Source organism: Heteronotia binoei, chromosome 8, assembly GCF_032191835.1.
Source record: "Heteronotia binoei isolate CCM8104 ecotype False Entrance Well chromosome 8, APGP_CSIRO_Hbin_v1, whole genome shotgun sequence".
Lineage (NCBI taxonomy): Eukaryota > Metazoa > Chordata > Lepidosauria > Squamata > Gekkonidae > Heteronotia > Heteronotia binoei.
Window position 1 is genome coordinate 98721896 of NC_083230.1, and position 23338 is coordinate 98745233.

The following is a 23338-nucleotide window of genomic DNA, read 5'->3' on the forward strand; positions in this document are numbered from 1 at the left end:
TAGTAAAGGGTAGAGTATAAATCCAATCTCTTCTTGCAAGTGGAGAAGTGGGGAATCGAACCACAGTTTCAGAGTGAAGCCATGTTGGTCTGCAGTAGAACAACTAGATTTGAGTTTAGTAGCACCTTGAGAACTTAGTAGCACCAATGAGAACTTCCGGGGGAGGAAAATGCTGAGCTGAGATGCCTCTCATAACAGGAGCAGGCTGGAACTTCTGTTCGGGGTAGTGGAAGGCAAATTAATGCCTACTGCCTACTTTTCTCAGTTAGAGATTAGTCCAAGATATGCACAGGAAACTTTGATGAGACTTACCTTGGCTAAAAGGGAGTCCCGGGGGGGCTTCTTTGAAGCTTTGAGGGGTCTCAGGGAAGAGTTGCATATCTGCAGAAGTTCTCAGAGTCACTTATTTGACATAAGCTCGACAGGATCCTAACCTTCTTGGACACTGCTAAACATCAAAAGCTTTGCAAGACCAGTGGAAACTTGGATAATTGGAAGAAAAGGTACAGAAGACTATTTTTCATTCTGGAGCTATTTATAGTTTAAAGAGACAAATTTAAAAGGTGGGAAAAGAAAATTTAGAGAGCCTGGAAGAAGAGGGAAGGAAGAGTTGAAATTTGGACTTTATAAATATAAAGGACAGTGTTAAAAACTGCTAAAAAGTGGGAAAGAATTTATTGTTTTGTCTACTTCCGGTTTTGGAAGAAAAAGCACCATCGTCATATTGGAACAGAACTGCAGCACATCTGAGCAAGACAGGAAATACGTCAAGCATCGTGAGATCTCCTTACCAGTGTGAATGAGACTTAGTGGCAACAAAAGCAGGAAGTAGTGGAAAGAAAACCTACTCTAGGAATATATACCATTGAGAAACATCGGCGGCCATTGCCGGGAGGCCAAAATAAAAACAATGTTTTAAAAGAATTCGGGACATTAAAAATTGTTGGAATCAATTGAAAAGAGGGTAAGAAGTTAAATACTATTGGTCATATTATTTGTGTGGTCCTCGGAAATTTTTAAAAGGGGAAAAAAATTGCAAGGAGCAGTAAAAAGTTGCGACCGCCATTTTGGAAGATTTAAAAACTTTAAAAATAAATATCTTGACTTTGGGAGCTCCGAGGACAGCGAAATTGGGCTTGTTATAAAGGGCAAGTCCTACTCTTTTGAACTTGATAATTGAATTGAAAATTGGTGAGGTCCAAAAATTTGTTGTTTTTTGAAGGGTTTAAAAGTTTTAAAAATTAATATCTCGGTCTGGGAAGCTCCGAGGATGGTGAAATTAGGCTTATTATAAAAAGCAAATTCTAATCTTTTGAATCTGACAGTCAAAGTCAAAAATTAAAATTTTTGTGAGATTAAAAATTTTGGTGTTTTTAAATGTCTGAACACAAGCAACCCCGAACAAGAGCTACTTCATTGGAAAAAATGCAATTAGAGGCGATGGAGGCCAGAATGATGAGAGGGGTGAGAGAGATGATAGATGAATCGAATAAAGAAATTATTGCAGAGATTAAAAAAGATATGGAAGATCTCAGAAAGGAAACTGAGGAAACATCTAAAAGTGCAGGAGGTAGAAGGCAAAATGAAAGTATATGATTCCACCTTGCTGAAAATGCAAGAAAAAGTGACAATCCATGACTGCAAATTGATGGAGACTCAGATACATCTGAGAGGAGTACCTGAAGTGGAGGATGGTGATTTAAAAGGTTATATAATAAAAAGAATTGCAGAATTTTTAGACAAATGGAAACATTTCCAAAAGAAGATAGAACTTTAATCTGGTACTTGCTTTCAGCTGCTAGGACATTGTATGTGCAGTTGCGGAAGCAAGAAAAAATACCAGAGAAATGGGATTGGATTATAAAAGTTATGACATGGAGTGAAATGGACAAATTAACAAGAATATTAAGAGACTATGATTTAGAAGCTTTTAAGATGGAGTGGAAAAAGTTTAGAAGATATGTAGAGAAAGAGTGGAAAATAAAAGGACACTGGACAATTTTTGATAATGATTAAGTTTTAAAAAGAATATAAATTTTTGTTTTAATAGTAGGGTACCTTTAATATTTGTTTTTTTTAAGTAAATAACACTGGTGGGGGTCAAGTAATGGGGGGAGGGGTGGGTGGAAAGTAATATATGGGGTAGATAAATTTTTTAAAGTTGTAAGATATAGATTTATTACCATATGTTACCAATAAAATTGTTTTAATAGAGAGACCAATGAGCTTCTGGAAGTATAAGCTTTTGAGTCAAAGTTCTTTCATGTTGGTCTCTAATTAGGTGCTACTAGACTAGAATCTAACTATCAACCAATTATCTGTACACAGTACACCCAAAACCATCAAGCTATGGTTTGAAAGCAGATATCAACCCAGGACCTCAAAGAGTACTTTTAAGATGGTTTGCAAACCATCGTTTAGACATTACAGTAAAATTATCATATCCAGGCTTGAGATGTCACTGCGCCTTTGGAGGTTCCCTGACAACAGAGGGAGTTGGCAGTTCTTCAACCCTTTCTTAAAAACCAAAAATCATCTAGATCAAGGGTGTCGAACTCATTTGTTATGAAGGTCATATCTGACCTAAATGAGACCTTGTCGGGCCAGGCCATGTGTGTCATAAAAATGCCAGGTAGCAGAGATATAAATTGTATAAAGGACACAAACACAATTGAAGATTTTTAACTTAAAATATGATTAAAAGATTAACACTCTTGCAATATTTTATTTAACAGTTTCTGATAACTGACACCTCTTGCTCTGAATTATGGAATCAAATTTTGGAGGCAATGTCTGTGCTGCAGCAATCTTGAGTATGCTGTTCAGGTGTGTGTTTGTAAGTTGCAAACTTACTTTTGATTTATTGACATTCATTACAGAAATCTCATGGTCAATACCTTGAGCCAAAACATGAAATGGCTGGGCATTGTGAGCTTTTGTACCTAAGTTGCTTCATGTGCTGGTCAGCCAATGGAGAAAATAAGAGGCTTTGCTCTGTAGCTCCTGCATGACTGAGAGAAAAGCAAGTTGTGATGCAGAAGGAAGCAAGAGAGAGAAGGAAGCAGTTGACAGTGAGTTGCTTGTGGGCCTGATAGGAGCCCTCTGGAGGCCTGATCTGGCCCTCAGGCTGCATGTTTGACACCCCTGATCTATAGCTGATCACCCTACTACTAAAATATGTTCTTTCAGTCTAGGGTTGACAACTCCAGGTTGGGGAATTCCAGGAGATTTAAAGGGAAGAACTTATGGAGGGAGCTCAGCAGAGAATACTGCCATGGAGTTCAACTTCCAAAGCAGTCATTTTCTCCAAGGGAACTGATCTCTGTCACCTGGAAAACATTTGCAATTCCAGGGGATTTTCAGGCCCCATCTGCAGAATGGCAACCACATTTCACCCATTCAGTTAAAAAAACCCCCTCTCCCTAGGCTTATTATTAATGCTTTTTATGAGCAGACACCACTAGTAGTGGGAGGCAACACTGTGTATTTTGGGATAGTATCTAAGGAGACAAGTCCAGGAAGAACAAACCACTGTTTGCTGTGTGCATTCTCAGACCCAAACCAAGGCTTGCCCTTATGTCTAAACCATGCCAGAGTTCAGTACAGACAGATTTCAAGATAGGCAATACTGCTTCACTCTGTCTTGAACTGCAGCCTTTCTGTATAATACAAGAACTGGTCAAAAGACAGAAACCCACAATTATTTCACTATGAAGTAAGCATCTTTTACTTGTTACCATACTACAGTATTTACTGACTGCTGTACTTTTCTTGAGTTTGTGTGTTCATCAAGACAATGCAAATGTCTGCAACAAATCAAAGATAGTTGCATAGAAGTGTGCTGCATTAGCCAACAGCAATGTACAATATCCATTTCACGTGCCTTCATGCATGAGGGGAGAACCATTCAGCAAATGAAGCAGTATGCCATGACCTACAGTAGCAACACTGCAAAAACAAACCTTCCCAAAATCATCCTAAACAGGGCAGGTGGGCTGCTTTTCCTTTTAATTTTCAGGGCAGGCATTGCATGCCTAGAACACTGTGGTCACAGAAAGTTATCAAGATGCATCTGTTTTTATTTGTAACCAAATTTTAAAAACAGGATTTTTGCAGATGTGGGAAGAGGGGACTAATTCCCGTGAGGCGGTGCGAGAACGCATACGGGCTAATTTATCAAGATTTGGACTGGTTGGAAGCCATTAATGAACACCGCATGCCACCGAAAGACACAGTGAATCCTAATTAGGAAGTCTCATTGCAAAATGTAAGTCACGCTGGTATTTGTTACAGTGCTCCTGTCTGCTCTCTTTTGCTTAATTTGTCATACTGTTTTATGGATTTTGTAAGTTGCTTTGAGGGTCAATATACATTGAAAGAGTGGGGTAAAACAACCTTTTAAATAAAATCTCTAAGAATTCATCTATAGGAGCATTTCATTCAATGCCCAATGAAAAAAATGCAGTACTAAAGCACAGAGTCTCTCTCACACACCCACTTTTATTAAAACTGGATGGAAGAATCAGGGCAACACATACCTTTCAAGCACCAATGGTTCACCATCCCTAGTTCAGGACACTGAAAGATCTATAAAATCCCCCTCTATGGGAAACTTAGACTTAAACCTTATTTGGCAAAAAGTCATCAGGTGCCCTTGGACAAACTACTATGTTAGCAGTCACGTGTAATGAACCAACCAAAGCCTGTTCACAATAAGAACAAGAAAGGAAATCCTTCAAATTGCAAATTCCATCCACCCCTTTTTTGTCTATGTAGACTGGCAGTATTTTGTAAGGTTTGAATCAAACCAAACTAAAAACTGGGCTGCAACTCAAGACTATAAACTACCATTTAATATTGTTGATTTGCAGGCTGGAATGAACCTGAACAAAACACATGAGCCAAAGACTTCACAGTTCATTCTCGTTATTCCTGTGATGCCCTTCCTCAGCAAGGCACAAGACCCAACTACTCGAAAGCCAGCAAGTTCACTTTGAGAACAAAGATGAGGTTTTATCACCAGTGGTTTCATATTTTACAAACATATTTTAAAAAAGACTTTAACACTGTGCTACAGAATATATCAAGAAAAAAATTCATCTGCAGATGATCCTTCCTAATGTATTCATTTTAATTTGGTTTGTGAGTCCGTAACAGTCCATAATTTTACAAATTTGGCGAGCTGGAACAGTGATGGGAATTTCATTTCTCTGCACCCAAACCACATTAATACTTAATGAAAAACTTTACCACACATACAACAATAATCTGAATTCTCTGGGAGTTTTCTTTCCCCTATCACACAAGGGGCTCAAAAAAAGTAAAATATCCAGAAACTGCTAGACGGTCCCATGGTAAAGCAGTAACTTCGGCAGTGAAGGACAGTCGGCTCTCCATCTAGGCCATTCTCCAAAGCCACATTAAGATCTCCACCCACTGGCGAAATTACAACATCTATGATTATACAGAGATGCCCAAAATCATTATCATTTGTCACTTGGAGGCTTTTTCCTAGCTTCCACATCTCGTTTGATGTCTTCAATCTTCTTTGTAAGGTTTGGAACCTGTGGGAAATAAAAAACAGAAGAACTGTGTCAGAATTGTTTAGGGTTTTTAAACTCAGTCACTCAGAGGATGATCAAGGAAGACAAGCTTTCACAAACCATTTCTAAGAAAACCATTACCAACAAGAAGGCAGTAGAAAAATGAAAGAGATGAAAATCAGTAGGTGCAAAATTAGTGTATAAAATGTATTTCAGAGTAGAACATTGCAGAACTACTGTATCAAAGAAAATGGAGTTTACAGTACATTCCATCTTCCATACAATCACCCCAGTGCCCTTAGTACATTAGTATACATCCCTGCCATCTCTCTTATTCAAAACATTTAAGGTCATGCAGAACTTTTTTTTTGTAGCAGGAACTCCTTTGCATATTATGCCACACACCCCTGATGTGGCCAGTCCTCCAAGAGCTTACAATAGGCCCTGTAACAAGAGCCCTGTAAGCTCTTGGAGGATTGGCTACATCAGGGGTGTGACCTAATATGCAAAGGAGTTCCTGCTACAAAAAAAGCCCTGAGGTCATTCTCTTCCTCCATCACCTAGTTTTAACATGCAAACTATTTTTTGAAGCTATGGGAACAAGCCTTAAAGTTGGTATGCTCCAATACCTTTAGTTATTTCTTATTTAATGCAAATTTCCATTAGTAATTTCCCATTTTATATATGTCCTGGAAAGTTATGGTTTGTGCTCCTTCTTCAAACCAGAACCTGTAAATTATGGTTTGAAGTCAGTTTGCAATCCTGCTTTGAAGTTGTTGCCGTCAAGTTACAATTGACTTATGTTGATCCCATAGGTTTTCTGGATAAGAGACTTCAGAGGTGGTTCACCATTGCCTGGCTCCACATCATGACCAGTGTTCCTTCTAAGCTGCGTTAGTGTGAGTTAGCTCACAGTTTTTTAGATTCCAGCCCACACATTTTTGTCTTGGTTGAGGAAAGATGGCCCCAGAGCAAACTTAATTTATGCAGTAGCTCACAACTTTAATACCAGTAGCTCACAAAGTAGAATTTTTGCTCACAAGACTCCACAGCTTTGAGGGAGCACTGGTCATGACACTGGTATTGCTTAGTGCACGGGTGGCCAACAGTAGCTCTCCAGATGTTTTCTGCCTACAACTCCCATCAGCCCCAGCCATTGGCCATGCTGGCTGGGGCTGATGGGAGTTGTGGGCAAAAAAACATCTGGAGAGCTACCGTTGGCCACCCCTGCCTTAGTGGTCTCCCATCCAAATACTAGTAAAGGCCAATCCTGCTTAACTTCTGAGATCTGACAAGACTGGCCTAGCCTGGGCCATTCATGTCAGGGCTTGAAAGACATGTGCAAACCATAACTTGTTTTGGATGTAACAGCAGCAAACTATGGTTTCCAGTTCTACTAAACAGAAAATAACTAATAAACTGGAATGAGAGAGAGGAGAGTGCCAAAGTGTGGCTGGCCATTACAAGTGAACCAACTGTCTTGTCTATCTGACTGTATCAATTTTACCAAATTTCAGATTCTTCTTAACCAGTTTTCAGCTTAGACATCGTTAATTGCCATTCTGACAGTGACTGAAACAAGTTACTTGTTTAGATAATCCAGCAGTATTACAAGAGGTAGAATCTAATATGGCATAATCTATAACAGTCAGTGTAGAATAGTGGTTATAAAGCTTCATTAGTGGGAGAGGAGGATTCAAATCCCCATTCTTTAACTGACCCACAGTGTGACTTTAGGCCAGTCTACCTCACAGGGGTGTTGTCAGGATAAAATAAGGAGGTGTACACCATTCTAAACTCATTCAAGGAAGAGTGGAATAAAAATATAAAATAAATACATCTTCAATATTGTTAAAATACTGTTCGGCCAGAGTCTGAAATGTAAAACAACTCAAATGCAGTAAGTAATCCTACCAGTAATCTGAAATTGTCACTGTACATTGAGACAACATTTTCAACAACACTTTACCTTTATAAGATACATTTTCTTCTATTGATCTCCAGTAACACCAACATTCAGACTCCCTTCCCCTCCCACCACCACCATATACACACACTTGGCTACAATTTCACCTATTGCAAGTGGGTAATAAGTAATAACATAATTCTATAAATTTTCTGAGAGGATATAACCTAATCTTTCTCCCAATTAAGTCTAAACTTCCATTCAAGTCAAATAAATGTCAAAATATTCTATCAAGAGAAACTAAAAACTACAAGAATGAACACACATATATGTATTTCTAGAACAAGAATTCTAAAAACATTAAAAACCTTATTTTAATTCCTTCCCTAAATATTTCAGGAATTGTGCTAAAACTATCTCACTGGAGTATAACCAAAATACCACAGTTCACCTTCTCTTTCTGTAAACTCTTTTCAAGGCCTTCTGACATTGATTTCTATTAAGTACAGCACATATTTTTTCCCCAGCCTAGCACCCTTTCTTGAGAGCAGATCTTTACAGCTTCAAGCAGGGATTTTTCCATCATTATCATCCAATGTCTTTTAACAGGACAAGTTAGTGAATAAACAAAAAAACACAAGCTCCATCATTATCTACTTTCTCCCTCCCCACACTCCCAGGTTGGTGGAAAGTGCCATCAAGTCCCAGCCGAATTGCAGCAACCCTACAGGGTTTTCAAGGCAAGAGGCTTTCAGAGGTGGTCTGCCCTTGCCTACCTCTGCAGAGTGATCATGAACTTCTTTAGTGGTCTCCAATTCGAGTATTAGCCAGGGCTGATCCTACTTAGCTTCCAAGATCCGATGAGAACAGACTAGCCTGGTCTATCCAGGTCAGGGCACACTCCCATATTTTAGTATAATCAAACTGACACAAGCAATGACTTTTACTGAACAAGCCTATTTGGTTTTAAGGGAGACCAAGCAAGAAATGACCAGAGCTCCTCCTTAACAGAGGGGCAAGTATGGACAACTACTCTCAAAATGAATCAGGCTCAGAGGCTTGTGACAGACAGATCAAAGCTCTGCCCATGTCATGATCGTACCAATCCCCTTTAAATCTGCGAGTCAAGAGACGCCATTCCAGGGCCCTTAGAATCTTGACAGCGAAGAATAGTTACGTTTTCCCCTCAGACCAGGTTTCACAGCCAAGGAGGTAGGTTAGGGAATTCTGTCTCAAGAGACAATGTTTGTCTCACAATCTGACTCCTGGGAAGCAGGCTGGAAAAGTACAGTGTCCAGATGAGACTCCAGGTTTAATTATCCTTTGTTAGTCTTCCAAGGCTGAGGGAAGTTAAAGGGCCAGATTGTGGTACCTCAGTAGTTTGCATCTGGGATTCAAACGGCTCAGAATTGTAACTGATCCCCAACCGGACTACAGAGATCTGTTCCCCTGAAAATGACTGTGTTATACTATATTTTTGCAATATATTGTATTGTAACATTGTAAATATATTCTACCTCACTGAAATCCCTCCCCCAAGCTCCAGGATTTTCTTTACCCAGAGCTGGCAACCCTACTAAGGTCCAGTCATTTGCCATTTCTTCTAAGAGTACAGACTGGTTATTTGCTCACTATCTTTACAATATGTTGTGTTATTAGTAACTGATTCTTATGTCTTGTGTCCAGCAGAAACTTAGAGCTACATTTGAAAACATTTTCAAGTCACAGCATTTTTTAACCCTTTCAAGAGGAGAAATTAAAGGAAATTAAGTACGAGCCCCATGTTGACTTTGGGAATCAAATATGAACACTAGGTCAGAAAGTAAGTGCTGTACAGATTTCTAACACAGCTTTAGGCTGTGATCATACACAGAAACCCACTTTTGACATACAAGGTCAACAACAGTGCCATAGTATACTTACATCATAGTTCTGCGCCAGATACATCCCAACCACGTTGCCAAGCGCAAAGCCAACCTAAAGAAGAAACAAAACAAGGGGGATTATACTTTTTTCCAGAATGTGCTTGAGAACTTTATTTTTCCAGTTGCTGAACTTTTAAAAAATCTTTTTACCAGCTTCAAAACAAAACCTGCTTCTCATTAAAGTATTTGTCGTTTTCTTCACCAATGTTTCTGCCAAATGGTTTCCACTTTTTAGAATGCTTGCTTCCATGTAAGCCATAAACTACTAATTCCTTCAAGTCAATATGCTGTGCAAAAACACAGGAAGCGTGCCATTTTGAACACTCTGTCCTATTTGAGCACACACAAAGATGAATCCAAAGTGTAATCCCTATGCTGGTACAAAGAAAAAAAAACAAAAACAAGTATCATATATATATGATATATATATGATATATATATATATGATATATGAGATATATATATATATATATATATATATATATGATATATGATATATATGAGATATATATATATATATATATATATATATATATATATATATATATATATATATATATATATATATATATATATATATATATATGATACTTGTTTTTGGTTTTTTTCTTTGTACCAGCATAGGGATTACACTTATATATATATATATATATATATATATATATATATATATATATATATAAGGACAAACCAAAATAACACAATGCAGCATGCAAATATTTCCATTCTCTGGAACTCTTCACTATGCTGGGTGTTCAAAAACCCCATAAAAGTGAGGGAGATGTTTCAGGAACAGATATTAAGACCTCTTGTCTGCATACTGTTCAGAATGCAAGCATCTTTGAATAGTTGAAGCTTTAGACTTTAAGGATGAAATATGGGAAATGGCAGCCTTCAGACAAAAATCTGAAAAACAGAAGCTGATCAAATGCCTCTCTGGCACCAAAAGGAACCCATGGGTCCCTTAAAAGGCTGAAAGCTGAAGGAAAACAAAGCCATTATTGTATTTACAAAACTGGAGCAGACTCAAAATGAGCCAGACCAACTGGTAGCAGCAACCTCTTCTGTTCAGCAACTTCACTGCTGCTAAGCCCTGCACAAGGTGTGTCTACAGTGAACAAAAATGAATACTAACAACTACATTTGGCCTATAAACTCCCCCTCTATTAGAGACTGATGATCTGGCCACAATAATCCATGCAACAGTAACTTCGAGGCTTGACAATTGTCCTGTGCTCACCATAAAAACCACAACTGGGGCAAAATAGAGCAGCCCATCTGTTACCAGCCAGGGACTGTACATATATTATGCCTACTTAACGATCTTTGCATTGGTTGTTTTGCACTGGTTTCCACATCTTGCACAAAGGGCTGGTGCTTGCCTGCAAAGCCCTTCATGACCTGGGGACCATGTCACTGAAAGACCACAACTCATGAGCTAATGGAAATTACCCCACACATGAACACACACACACACATTAAGCCAATGTGAACACACATTAAGCTGCTGCCTATTGAACATTAAGCCTATTTGTTTACTCCAACTGGCAGTGGTTCTCCAGGGTCTCAGGGAGAGGTCATTCACATCACCTACTGCTTGATCCTTTTAATTGAAGGTGCTAGGGATTGAACCTGGAATGTTCTCCATGCAAAACAGATGCTCGTTCACTGAGCCACAGCCCCTTTCCAAATGTAGATCCAGGTGGGCAGCTGCGTTAGTCTGAAGCAACAGAACAAAGTTGGAGTCCAGTAGCACCTTTAAGATCAACAAAGTTTTATTCAGAATGTAAGCTTTTGTATGCATACATACTTCATCAGACAATGCTATGCAAATGCTATCCAGACCAAATGTTCTTTCAATTTGTTAATTTCACTGGGGGATTGGTTAAGCATATGGAGCAGAGGTCCATCAGTGGCTATTAGCCACAGCTTATCGTTGGAACTCTCTGTCTGGGGCAGTGATGCTCTGTATTCTTGGTGCTTGGGGGGGGGGGGGGCACAGTGGGAGGGCTTCTAATGTCCTGGCCCCACTGGTAGACCTCCTGATGGCACTTGGGTTTTTTGGCCACTGTGTGACACAGAGTGTTGGAATGGATGGGCCACTGGCCTGCTCCAACATGGCTTCTCCTATGTTCTTATGTCACTGAATTCTAACTTCTTAGTACTTTGCATGCTTAACCACTGCCCACCAGCTATATGTAGCACTGCTCACTGTGCCCCATTTCATTATCTGATGGTGCATGTATACGAAAGTTTACATTCTGAATAAAACTTTGTTGGTCTTAAAGGTGCTACTGGACTCCAACTTTGTTCTACCTCTCCAAATGTGTTAATGACCTGAGGCATTCTGGGAGCAGAGAATACCAGAGACAACAGCAAAAAGTTGATAGGAAGGAGTGGATATCATACAACACAATACCTGCAAACTCTGATTACTTGGAGGCCAGAAGAAGCCAGGAAGGGAGCCTTCCCAATTGCCCAAGTGGACAGAAGAGCAATACCTGTCTTTATACAATGAACCAAGCAAGGTGGGTTCAATGCACCTCTTCCCCAATGGAGAATCATATGATGTTAGGATGGAAGTTGAACTCTCAGCAGAAAACCACATTCTTTCCCACACAAACATTTTGTCTCCATTTAGCAGGCCATAATAAATATTTTCAAACTGCAAGATGGTTAGCAGACCGCAAGTGCAATCCTTAAAACCTTACGCTGTTAGAAGATCAAAATTTGTTCTCATGAAGATGTTCGGGGGTAGTAGTAAAAGGAGAACATGAACAAACCTATATGCTTCCAAACAGATACACTCAGTTCTTCCAGTCAATACCCATCTAAAGAAAAAGCACAACACTGAATAATAGATACAGTTTGTGCGACTCTCACAGTCATAAATGCATGTTCCGGTTAGAGAACGCTGTCTAAAAGGTTTTCGGGGAAAATTAAAACTGGTTGCCCATTTTTCCACATGGATACAATTTATTAATTTAATAGATGACCAGTTAGAATAATGGCATAGCATTTAATTCCTCCACTCATCCCACCCAGCGACTGGCAACATTTTAAAACAATTGTGGGTTTTTTTGTACGTAAGGGTTATTTTTACTGCAGAAGCTAATGAAGCCTCTCCCCCCCACACACAATTATGTGGGAGAGATCATTAATGCATGCTACACTAAGATAAGGAGGATTTAAGCTTCATTCCTAAGGTGAAAGTCAGAGACTGGACATGAAAGGAGCAGGTTGCTTTCAGTGCACCTTCCCACAGCTGAAAATCTGCCTCTTTAAAAAATTCACTAAATCTATGTAACTGCATATATATGCTTATTCTACTCATACCCTGCTCCTACTACATGGAGCTCAGTGTGGCTTCCAGGAAGATCCCCATCCAGGTCAGCGTTAACTAGATCTTCTCAGTTCCCTTTGAGCCATTAAAACCAATTGCATACCGGATCCGCTTCAAGGTTTTGGTACTGACATTTAAAGCCTTATGCAGCCTGGGACCTACATACCTGAGAAACCACCTTTCCCCATATATGCCCTGGAGGTCATTGTGATCTGCTCCTGACCACCCCTGGCCTAAAGGATGTCCAACTTGCCTCGACCAGGGCAGTGCTTTTTCAGTCCTGGCCCCTGCCAGGTGGAATCAGCTCCCTATGGAGATCCAGGTCTTACCTGAGCTACTACTATTCCATAGGGCCTGTAAGACGGAGTTATTCCGCTGGGCCTTTGGTTGAGGCAGCAGGCATCCTATTCCAGCTACTATTCCATCAGTTGGCCTCCCTTGTTGTGACATCATTGTTTTCCTATTGTGCTATCTTATTTATTATTACCATCATTTTATTCTTGGGCTGATAATTGTTTTACTCTGTAAAATAAAACCTATGATGCACCTTATTTATTGTTCCATTGCTCTTTGGTTTGTCAATTTTATTGCACTGTTTTTAAGTTCTAAATTGTAGGTTTTTAATTGTTGTTCAGTTTATGTTGTAATCTGCCCTGAGCGCGATTATGGGAAAGGGCGGAATATAAGCCTATAAAATAAAATAAAATGAAAATACTGCCCTATCTGAACACATTAAACTGCTTTGTACCAAGACCATTCATTGGCTTGCCAGCATCAGTTGCTCAGTTCAATGCTTTTCAGATCAAATTTTACCTGATCCTTTCAACTTGAAATGCCAGGGGTTCAACAGGCAACCTTCCATATGCAAAGCCCGTGTTCTACTACTGAGTCATAGCTCTTCCTTCTAATGTAAACTTACTTGGACATGGGACTCAATGGGACTTACTACCAAGTAATTTTAGTTACAACCCTTATTTAAAGATCAGCATGTCTACACTAGCAAAAGTCCAATGTTAGATCCATATTGGACTCATTCCAAGGCATATCCAGCTCCCATGTTTCGTGAGTCCCATGTTTATTTCTGCTTATTCATATCTGCTTATTGCAGATAGATGCTATGAAGCTGTGAGTGTAGCTTGCATCGCTCTAGAAGTGATGTTTCTCATGGGCGATGTTTCCTCTAAGCTCTAAGAGACCTGTGAGCAAAAATTCTACTTTGTGAGCTACTGGCATTAAAGTTGTGAGCTGCTGCATAAATTAGTGTGCTCTGGGGTTATCCTTCCTGAGTTAAAACAAAAATGTGTGAGCTGGAGGGTAAAAATCTGTGAGCTAGCTCATGCTAACTCAGCTTAGAGGGAACACTGCTCAAGGGCTCTCCTAAATTTCATCATCTCCACTAAAAGAAGAGCCAAATTTAAAAAAGAAACATTAGTCACATTCTGCCTTCCTTATCAACCATTCCAAGCAGAAAGCACTGGTGCAATGTTTGCACTTGAAATCAAAACTACCCAGCAGGAAACGATGTGGCGTTTCCCAGAAAAAATATGAATTGGAATACTGGCCTAAGTAGAGTATACTTATTTTGACTACTGTTGGTCTACAAAATTTATAGAGGAGAAGATTGGATTTATACCCTACCCTTCATTTGGAGTCTCAGAGCAGCTTACAATCTCCTTTCCCTTCCCATGACAGACACCCTGTGAGGTAGGTGGGGCTGAGAGAGCTCTGGCAGAATTATGACTGACCCAAGGTGATACCAGCAGGTGTAGGTGGAGAAGTGAGGAATCAAACTTGGTTCTTCCAGATAAGAGTCCACACACTTAACCACTACATCAACTGGCTCATTTCAGTGTTACATCAATTACTAACTAATACTTGAACTGAAATATTCAGAAGGGAAAATAAGTAAAGTGAAGTCTAAATGTTATACCATTCAAATTCTAAGCCTCACATGATTTCATTGGAATACTTCATCTACGACCTTCATCGGCAAGTAATAAGGATCAGCTCCAGCTCATCCCTGAAAGACCAAAGCTGGATTCTTTGCTGTTCACCAAATAAGCATAATGCACATACCGGCATTATTCCACAGACTAGTGGTTGGAAAAACTGACTAATGTTTTCAGGCAAACGTAAGCCAAGCCACAAATGAGCAGGAGGGAAAACTTGGCCTTCTATTTAGTTGGACACACACAGGCCCATCCCTTGCCTTGCCAAATCTACACACACGCCTAGTCTTCAGTCTGTATCTCCCCCCATCCACCATGTCCCTTTTGTGCCACATACCTCCATTCTCCTCCATTAATTTCTGAGCGAGCCTGCCAGTGGCTTGTGGCTGCCCACATTCTGGCCGTGAGGCATGTTTTGCTAGTTTCTGGATAAAAGGCAGAGAGACAAACTATTCTGACAGCTAACGAGACAGTGCTCTCTGAGAAACTTGATGCAGCTGCCACAGTTCCATTCCCCAACTGGGAATCCAGATCTGTTATCCACATCTGGGGGATAAAGCAGGCCCATAGATAGGGGACCAGATAGCAACTTTGCCTCTTTTCATTCCTCAGAGGTGGGTGGCACATGAGTTCCGCTTGGTTCAACAGTCTAACCAGTGTATGCTCTGAATTTTTATATGCCGAAAATGAACTGAAGGCTACTTTATACTTCTGAGGTTAGAGCAGTCTTCTGACAGTGATTTTACTACCCTAACACTCATGGGGAGGAACCATTTGTATGAAATCAGCAGGCTGTGACCATCACCAAAGGTACTACCTCAGGGAGAACTCTTTCAAACAAATGCTTTCTCTGAGGTCGGACAGTTTCAAGCTATTTTCATAAGACGATGGTTTGGAAAACTCCCTGTGTAAGGATTTTATACTGTCTCAAGAACAGAACGAATAAGCTGGTCAACTGAACAAATATTGTTGATTTACAACCTATTATTGAAGAAAGTCAATGCGTAGATGGCAGATCATTGTTTCCAATTCATTATTGTCAAGGGCAGTGTTCCCTCAAAGCTTAGTTAGTGTGAGCTACCTCACAGATTTTTAACCTCCAGCTCACACATTTTTGTCTTAGCTCAGGAAAAATGGCCCCAGAGCACAATAATTTATGCAGTAGCTCACAACTTTAATACCAGTACCTCAGAAAATAGAATTGTTGCTCACAAGACTCTGCAGCTTAGAGGGGACATTGGTCAGGGGTGGAATTCCAGCAAGAGCTCCTTTGCATATTAGGCCACACACCCCTGATGTAAGCTCTTGGAGGATTGGCTACATCAGGGGTGTGTGGCCTAATATGGAAAGGGGTTCCTGCTAGAATTCCACCCCTGATTATAGTGCTGTTTGCAACCAAAGGCAGGAGCAATGTCAAGGCTAGCAACAACACAGAACTCCTTTTGCTGGAGGAAAACATTTGTTTCGAATCACTGCTGTCACATTTCTATTATTTCTAGGTCAACGGGCTGAGGATCACAGAAGAGCTGTCCAGTCAGTCATTCACATTTGGAGAAACCTTAACACTGTTGAAACTACTAATGTTTTTATCACAATTTTACAGTTGTTTTAAAATATGTAACACTAGTAGAAAAAAAATGAATGCAGATTCTGCTTTATACAGTCCTGGCTTCTGGAAAATGCTCCCATGAGATGGTGTTTTCATGTTTCAGCACACGAACAGTGCTTACTGCACAAGTCCATTCAACAGCACCACGCTTCTCCATGCCTCTGGAAAGAGCTTGTGCAATTCTGGAACTCTTGTGCTATCTGCAATCTGTCATGGTGAGCATCCAACAGGTTGCATGTACTCAAGGGTGCTCATAGACTGTTTTTTGTCCTGATTCCTCCATAAACTTGCACCCCACTAGACTTCCAAGAAGCTGATTCTGGACATCACAGTACTTCCAAAGGTACCACATCAAGATGAAATACTGAGGTGAGAATGATTCTGCGCACCAGTTCCAGCCTTCCAGAACTCTCAGGGGTTGCTGTTGGAAGGGATAGGTGGAAAAGAGATCTGCAAGTGTCTTTTGTTGGTACTCCCATGGATCTAATCCAAATGGTTTGTAATGTGATAGTTGTGACCTTATTTTGAAGTGCTGGATAAAAGCCAACTATCAAAGATGGACCTCTCTTGCAGGAACATTCTGTAAACTGCTTCAAGTACCTTACACTTTCAACATTTGAATCCATATACTTTGTAAGAGGAGGGGAAAGCTGTTGGTGCATTTAGCAACCAGAAAGGAAAAAAAATGAGAATTTATAGGGCTTCCCACAGTTCCCTTAATTTCATACATAGCCTTTAAAAAAAAGCAGCGTACAGCTACTGCTGCCTTTTGAGAAACGAAAACAAATACACGTTTAGAAGATTATCCCTTTATCACCCAGCAGCAGCCTTAGCCACAGAGAAGTTGAGCCAGTCTCTTCATCTACCTAACAAGAAAGACAAGACAGCATATAGAAAGCTTTTCCTTTTTTCTCCGTTCTCCCAATTCTTAAACACTCATCAGAAAGTCTTAATTAGAAGTGATTTCTATCATAGATTTGCTACTTGAGAGTTGCAGGAAACTGTAGAGCCTGGAAGCATTGAAGACACCACCCTTTGCAGAAGGGTCTTTCATATTAGCCAAGGTTGTCTCAGAAGAATAAAGACAACTCTTGAAGGACTGAATCCTAAGGAAAGGCCAACATCCTTTAAAAGAACTTCTCTCCTTTTGTTTTTGGACTGCAACAAGTGTAAAACAACTGATAACACCAGCAAACACTGGCTCTCAACACAGACCAAGAATCTGAGCTATGCGCCTGCATATACAAAAGTGAAATAACAAATTAGGAGTATGTCAAACACATTTGTTATGAGGGCCAGATCTGACATAAATGAGACCCTGTTGGGTTGAGCCAGGTCGGGCCGGACCATAGTGTCCCTATTTAAGATTAGGTAGCAGAGATATAAACGTTATAAAGCACACAGACAAACACATGCTCAAAACATTAGAACTCATTGGTCTTAAATGTGCTTTCTTTGTATCTCTCCTATGGAATCTAGGGAATTGGGCAAAGGAAGCTCTGGTTCTTTCCTTCCTTCCCCGGGGGCCAGGAGGGGGAGAAGACTCAGTCAATAGAAGGAAGAGAGGCTTGGCTCAGTAGCTCTGCTGTGCAATTGACAGAGCCTGGCAAAGCAAACTCTCCCTCCCACCCTTCCTCCCCAAGGGAGGAGCCTCAGCCAATGGAGAAAACAGAGGCTTTGCTTTGTGGTTCCTGTGCGATTGAGCAAGCCTTGCAAACCAAGCTGTTATGCAGAAGGAAGGCAGAGAGAGGGAGAAGGAAGCAGATGACAGCCAATTGCTTGGGGGCCTGATAGGTGTCCTCCGAAGGCCTGATTCAGCCCCTGGGCTGAATGTTTGACACCCCTGTACTAAAGCACAGTGCACCATGGACAGGCCTAAGCTGTAAGAGGGACTGAAATGTGCACTGTAAGTCATTGAGTTACCATAAGTAACTTACAGAACTCAATATTACAGGACATAGGGGTTGTTACAGACAAATTCATGGAGTATAGACCCATGGCTATTTAACACAAGGGCTAAATGAAACCTCGTGTCCAGCAGGTGCATGCCTGTGAATACGAGCTGCTGGAGGGGCAATGGGGGGCTGGGGCCTTTGCTGGAGGGGCCTTTGCCTCCTTACCCCACTTGTAAGCCTTTCAAGAGCATCTGGTTGGTAACTGTGGCAAAAGCAAGATTTAAACTGGGAATCTCCTGGGATGCAGCACATTCTCTTAGCGGGTTATTAACACTTTACAACACCAGACTGTTGACAACATGAACCACTGATCTAATCCAGCAGGATGCTTCTTAGGCTCATGGTGGAGGTGCCTATGTCAAGGCAGAAAGGACCACGTAACACTGATCCACATCTTTCTATGCTGCCACTTAAGAGCCAAATTTCCAAGAAGTTCATTGAGTGACCTTGGCCTAGTCTCTCACTGTTTCAACCTAACCTAACACACATTGCTTGTGAGGACAAAATGGGGATGGAGGGAATCACTTCCATCGTAATGAGCTTCTTAATCTCATAAACATAATCTATTTATTTAGAAAACCTGTGTACCTCCTGAAGGCAGCTCACAACTTAAAGAAAACCAGGTAATAAAAACAAATCAATGCAATAAAACAAGTCAGTAAAAACAAACTAGGGCATAAAGGCACAGAACACAAACACAGCAGTCTACAAGGGTACCAATAAAAGCCATCAGGCTAGAAGTAAAACAGGAAACAGCTAAATAAGATGCAATCTCTTAGTTAAGGAGATGTTTTGGTCTGGCACTCAGGGACTTTGAGTGGAAACGCAGGGTTTTTTATCCTTACTTTGGGGGGAGGGGAGCCACGGTTAACCAGACTGAAAGATTTTGCCCCAGCAAACAATTATGTCGGTGAACATTCAGAAAGATTTTTTTTTAAATGTCAAAATGCCTGCAGGCTGAGGAAGACTTTAGAGGCTTAAAACAGATTGCACAAGTGCTCTTTGTGTCACACAAACTCCCAAGTGGATCAAAGTTCAAGCAACATCAAGGAGAGATTAGCCAACAAATCAGACATCATGTTGGTCCCAAATAATGAGAAACACAAAAATGCCTGAGATTGTGCCCTGCGCAGGACCAAGCAGTATCTGCACTTTCAGCACATTCTACCCCCTGAAGGTCCATCTGGGCCTACTCTTTTGACATTTAAGTCCCAGATCAAAGCATATCTATGTGTCCAAGATTTCAACTGAGCTGAGACAAATGTTTTAGCATTTTCCTGTGGACTTTATAGTTCCCTTGGAAAAGGGAAATATAAATCCTCTAAATAAATAAGTAAATATGCAGTCAGAAGCAACTCTATTAGTTACTAAGAATCCCTTCCTTGGGCATATGGTTTGGAGGGAAAAGAAACAGACGGCGTATAGCCAGGTCACTGCCTAGCAAACCAAGTCTGCAGAACAAAAGAAGAGGCAGCAGGAAAAATCTCCAGTGCTTAGAGTTGGAAGGGGCTACATTGGCCATCTAGTCCAACCCTCTGCTCAACGCAGGATCAGTCTACCTACAGCATCCCTGACAAGTGTTTGCCCAGATACTGTTTGAAAACTGCTAGGAAGGAGGCTCTAACCATCTCCCGAGGCAGTCAATTCCACTGCTCAACTACTCTTAGTTGTTAGATTCCAAGAAATGCCATACTGGCATCCAGGAATTGGAAATGTCTGTTCCTCGTGATGCTATAGAATCCAGTGGCACCTTTAAGACCAACAATGTTTTATTCCAGGTATAAGCTTACACGCATTTCTTCAGATACAATGAAATGGAGGAAAACCATTCCTCACGATACTAGTCAGACACGCACCAAATTATGAAACTGGCTCTTTAAATTCTAAACCTGAAATATTGTTCCAGTTCTGATCAAATGAGTTTCAACATGTTTCCCATTTTGCTACATGGTGCCAGAGGAAGGGGTAAACAGGCTCCCCACAGAAGTTTCCATGGTAAAAATGCTACAGCAGGGAAGCCTGAAGGCTCTCCCTTCTCCATATCTCATCTACAGCTGAATGTTAAAAGTTTCTTAAAGGCAAGTCCCCCACTAGATTGTGCATCCGTGTGTTGGACTGGGAGCCTGTGTACTGACACATGGAATCCCCATATCATGAATTTTGACCTTTATCCTCCATATCAGAAAAGCAGCACAACTCTTAAAGGATTACACGGGCTCCCAAGGTATGTAGATACTCCCTACCAATCTGCTTAATATTCACAGCATGCAACCTGTAATTATTGGGGAGGAAGAAACCAAACACATTCAGCAAGCTGAACTGCTATGGATCCTTCATAAAGCAACTTTGAAAATAAGTAACAAACAAATGAATGAATGCATGAATACAGGAAGGGCAAAAAATACCCAACTTAATGGCAGAAGAAGAAAGCACATATTTTATCTTCTGCATTGCCACCTGGAATCCAACAGTTTGTTTTTAAATAGTGTTAGGAAATATAAAATGTTCTGTTTCCTTCACCCTGGCCTGAATGGCCCAGGCTAGTCCTATCTCAAAAGCTAAGCAGTGCCAGCCCTGATTAGTACCTGGACTGGGATCACCAAGGAAGTCCAAGGTTGCTGCACAGATGCAGGCAACGGCAAGCCATCTTCTTGTTTAAAAAATCCAATTAGGTCATCATTGGCTGCAATTTGTCAGCACTTTCTATCAGCCAGTTTGGTGTAGTGGTTACGTCCACAGCCTCTTATCTGGAAAAATTGGGTTAGATTCCCCATTTCTCCACTTGCAGCTGCTGGAATGGCCTTGGGTTAGCCACAGCTCTTGCAGAGCTGTTTTTGAAAGGCAGTTTCCTTGAGAGCTCTCTCAGCCCACCCACCTCACAGGGTGTCTGCTGTGGGGGAAGGAAGGCAAAGGAGGTTGAGGTTGCTCTGAGATTCAGAGTGAAGGGCGGGGTATAAATCCAATATCATCATCATCTTCTTTATATCAAGGGTGCTGTTTCTCTTACAGAAGGTGGTGACAGGGTATATGAAACTGGTATCACAGAACAAAGCACTGGCCTTAAAAAGAAAAAAACGCTGAAGCATGACAGCTACTCTGGGAACACAGCACACACAAATATGGAGTAAAGTCCCCCACCGCAGGGGCACCCAGATACAACTCCTACAAAAGACATACAAAAGGGTATTCATTTCTAAACATGATATGAATTCAAAGGTTGCAATCCCCAGTGTATACAGGTGGGTTAAAACTCAGCAGCAGCTCCCACAGGACAGGGCAGTGGGTTGCTTGTTAAACCCCAAGGACAGCAGGGCGCAAACACAAGATGAGCCTGCAAGAACTATTCACCTCTCAAGTCCTAGTGTAGGGGTAGCCAAACTGCTTTGGAGCCACATGATTCTTTCACACATATTGTGTGGCTCTCCAAGACCCCACTGCCCTGTCAGCCAGCTGGGAAAAGGCATTTCTCTTTAAATTACTTTTCCAAGCCAAGCCAACTGGCGGCTTGGAGAACGCGTTTAAAGTTACTTTCTTTCCACCTCCCCCATCTATTTTCCTTCCTTCCTTGGAGCTCTCAAACATCTGACGTTTATTCTATGTGGTTGTTACATTAAGCAAATGTGGCCACCCCTGCCCTAGCGGTTGATCAACAAACTCTGGGCAAAAAAGAAAATGGGTGGTGACAGGGATGACTGAATCGCTTATTGGAGAGGAGAGCCATTGTTATTTCACTCCCAGCCCTTCTGCCGAAAATCCAGTTACGATGTTACACACTCCAGACACTCCACACACAGGGCAAGCTTGCACCAAAGAAAGCCCACTGAACTCCAGCCAAGGGGCTTTAGTGCATTAGCAAGCATGCTTAGGACTGCAGCTGCAGCTCTGGAGAAGAGAGGAGCAGCCAGGGCGGGAAAGGTTTCGCCCAGTTCCCGGCTCGCCGGCCAACACTCACCAAAAACTGAAACATGGTGGCCTCCGCTCGCTCGTTGTCTTCCAGCCAGGCTCGCACAAAAGCCAGAGCCACTTCCCTTCCGGGTTCCCGCCTCCCCACCTTTCGGCTGACTGGCTGACTGGCTTGGCCGACGCCTCCCTCGCCCTATCGCTGCTTCCTCGACTCGCGTCCGCAGCAAACCCGGGCCAGCCTCAGTTCCTCCTTCTCCCGTCCAAGAGAAGGCGGCTGCCTCGTTTCTTAGAAAAATGTTGCTTTTGCTCACGTACGGAATAAGATGGAATGTCGCCTAGCCCTGATGCTAACGGCGATTCGACTGAACCGTGGGGTTTACGTAATTTTTACCGGGGGGGGGGGGTGCAACAAACACGTGCTGAACCCCGCCTTTGCAATCTGTGGGACTTTTGCCAAGCAAAGCGGGCGCGCGTTTACACAAAAGGAAGTTATGCATTCATTGGCGCCGACTCCTAAAATCGTACATTGGATTATAGCCGAAAAGTACCCTTAATTTGGCTGGATCGTCTGTTACTGTTGCTGAATAAGGGTCTGGGAAAGTGTGCATGCACACGAAGGCTTAGCACCCAGAATAAAACTTCGGTGGGTCTTAAAGGCGCCACTGGACTCTAACGTTGCTCTGTTATTATAATTGTGTGGCCGGACCTGCCTGTCCCACATTGGTCTTGTCAGCCACCAGCGAGCCTGCAGCAAACGTGGACTATTGCACCCTTCTTAAATCTTCGTTCGCGAAGCCAAGCCGAGAGAGAGAGAGAAAAATTGCTATAGCTGTTACGATATTGTTTCCATTAGGTTGGTTTGGAACTCGGCTTGCTACATTTTAGATACAATTAGAAATAATGGAAAAGTCACACCTGAGAGTGGGGTTCTGAAATGCAGTGACTGAATTTCAGACATCGTCTTAAACAAAACCAGCCCACCCATCCATTAAAAAAGAAGAGAGATTGCAGCTGGTGGACTCACGCTGGCCTCAAAAATATACTCTCGGTGGTAGTTGCCTGTCCTCCCCGTAACAGATTCAGTACAACTTGTACTGTACAAGCTACAAGTATTTAATTAACTTTATTTATTTGAATAGCTTCAGTCAATGAATGTTGCACTGTTTGCATGGCGGCAGGCAAAAAGCAATCTTGAATTTGGGTAC